The sequence below is a fragment of the Rhagoletis zephyria genome, unplaced genomic scaffold (assembly GCF_001687245.7).
Source record: "Rhagoletis zephyria isolate East Lansing unplaced genomic scaffold, Rhagoletis_zephyria_1.1 Rzeph_scaffold_01395, whole genome shotgun sequence".
NCBI lineage: Eukaryota > Metazoa > Arthropoda > Insecta > Diptera > Tephritidae > Rhagoletis > Rhagoletis zephyria.
This window is the reverse complement of record NW_016158479.1, coordinates 45,933-48,965: the sequence shown is the minus strand read 5'-3', so window position 1 is coordinate 48,965 and position 3,033 is coordinate 45,933.

The window sequence follows — 3,033 nt, the reverse complement described above, 5'->3', positions numbered from 1 at the left end:
CATTGTTCAACTTTGCATTCAACTTTTGGTTGAATGGCCTTTCAACTAATCGCTTTCAACAAAGTTGGTCGCCAGCCAACATTTAGCCATTCAACTTTTTTTTCGTGCAACCCTGCGTGAGTTGAACGCAATTGTTGAACGCAAAGTTGAAAATGCAAACACTGCTTTAGGGAATTTACATGATTCAACTTTCACAGGCGATTAGTTGAACCAAAAGTTGAACGAAAGTAGGCAGCCGACCAACTTTATTGAAAGCGATTAGTTGAAAGGCCGTTTGCACCAGGCGATTGTTGCTTTCAACTAATCGCCAGAAAGATCGCCTCATGTAAACTCTCTATATACAAACCTATGGTCAGCACATGATTCAATAATACAAGGTAAGATAATTATTGACAGCTGCGGTTTGACACTCCCTTACAAAAGGTTGCATTTACGAAGGACAGAGAAGGGGCAAGAATGCAATCCCTTGTTGCGAAAATGGTAGTAGAAAAGTACGCAAAGTAGGCAAGTAGTAGTGAAATTCCTTTTGTAATGTATTTTCAGGAAATCTGGCATAGACAACAGTTCACGCTTTATTACAAAAATATAATTTACTATATCTGTGCACTAATTTATTAATAATGTCGGTCGGAAATATGGTATTTTTTGCAAGTTTCCGAGCTGGGCTGTCAAAAAAAATATCCACGAAATATCTCTGCAAAGGTGTTCAGCCCCTCTTCTTTAGGCACATACAAAGGAGAATTCTACTTACTGAGGGTTATAATCCGTAAGCGCGGCCGAAGGTCGCCTACGGAGAAAGGTGCTCTCTGCAAAAGGCGTTCATCCCCTCTTCTTGGACAACAGAGAAAAGAGTAGTGAGGGTTATAATCGTTTTGGAAAAAATCCAAATTTCCGCCGTTTTCAAACAGCTCCCAAGGGGTTTTAAGGTGGGGGAGGGGGATGAGGGGTGACTTTTCATAAAACGGCGTCCATCCTCTTTCGTTTAGGGGAGGTTAGGGGAGCCACGCCCCTCCCCCTCCGCTACACCCCTAAATTGTTGTACAAATAGCTAAAGATTTCCCCGTAATATTGATATATCTACGTGAATTACGTAATTTATGTGCTATTTAGCTGTATAAAAACTGCAAAATAACTCAAAATTACAATAAGACTAGATGAGATTGATGTAAACATCCATCAGTTAAATATGCTTCATACGCATATACAAATAAACATATTGCACAAAAGCTTATGATTTTATTTCACACCAAAGCTACATTGTTTCTATGTAAATTTGCAAAGAAGCAACACGGTGCCACTGCTTAGGGAGCGGTGCGAGAGAGACAACTGTCAGTTTATCGAACCTTGTTAGCCCGAACACAATGAAAACGACGAGCTACAAACCACAGCTGTCAAATTATTTTAACACGTACTCTTATGTAGATAATTATTTTGGCGACGACCGGGCTACGCGGCGGCTGTGGTTGTGGCCAGATTAGATCTATTTCTATTTTTCTGGCGACAGATAAGGTTCTTCCTCTTCTTTTATGTCAAACTCATACAAATTCATGATGTCGCTGTCGCGTTCAAAGAAATCATGTCGCCATCGACAAAGCGCTTAGATAATAAAGATGACAAATTGGAAGCTGTGGTCGGTAGCTCGTCGTTTTCAATGTGTTCAGAACTTGTATTATTGAATCATGTAGTCAGCAGTTTTTTGCAGGGAGGTTTTCAATATCGATTTTTGCGATATCGATATTGTTCAGCGCGATATATCGTCATATAGATTTTACATGCAATCCCTGCAAGAAGCCTGACCTTTGGGCTCTGTCACACGGTCAGTAATTATCACGATATTTGGATCGCGATCCATATTGATGGATTTATGGACTGCGCACGAATGCTACATGTTCAATATTTATCACGTCAGTATTTGCATAATTTTTGTGCTGAACGCTTATTATGACGCAAGAAAATAATTTTATTTTGTATGAATAATTTATAGATAAAGCATTCTACAATTATTTTAAAGTTGTCAATGTTAATTAAAGTTTTTTCAATTTGTTTTGAAAGATTTTAAGCATCGATAGCGAAGGCATAGCGAATACGTTTTCGATGTTCGCATTATGGGAGTACAAGATGTACTGACGAAATGTATGGATCGCGTTTTGAAAGTGCTACACGTTCAATATTTATTGACGGTATTGCGATCCGCGATCCAGATTACAAAATTTTTAAAAATTTTGCGATATGGACCACGATCCATCAATACTACATGCTACACCGTCAATAAAAATCGCGATACTTGGATCACGTCAATAAATACTGACCGTGTGACAGGGCCCTATGATTATCGGTTAGAATAGTGGGAAAACTGACTAAAACTTTTCGTCAGTTTAGCGATTAGTTTTGTATGGGCTTAGGTAAAAAAGTGACCACTTCTCCGGGCGTGTGATAGTGCATCCCTTCCTTGCACACACATAGGCGCATTTGCCTTACCGTATGTTGACTCGCTCACATGATCCAATTAGAACAGATCTGACCGGTTGAGAAGCGGCCATTTGTAATAGCAATTGAGAAAAAAGTGTGTGACGTTCGTAATTTTGAAATTTGCTATTTCTGTTTTGCTTATTTCTTTATGTGTATTTTGTCGGTGGTTTATTTCAGTGATTATTAAGCGATTTTCAATAAATTTTTTGTGCAAATGTTATTGAAAAAAATTTATCAGTTGCCAAGCAGAAAAAGTATCAAAAGCAAACAAAACTGTTGTTTGTTAAACTATTATTTAAAAAAAACAAATAATAAATAAAATTTGATAATTAAATCCATAGTTATAAAAAAAAATTATATTTCTTGCTTCTGTCTGCCTATTTGCATAACGAAAAACAAACCCCTAAACCACACAAAATCCTTGCGCAACCCGAGACTTGTACAAGTCAATATTGTGGAAATTACTACAGCATAAAATTGCGCAAACCTTATTTTGAAGAAACGTTGCTCAAGTAAATATGTGCAAGAAATATGAATGTGCGTTGTATATTTTGTTAGCTTCAG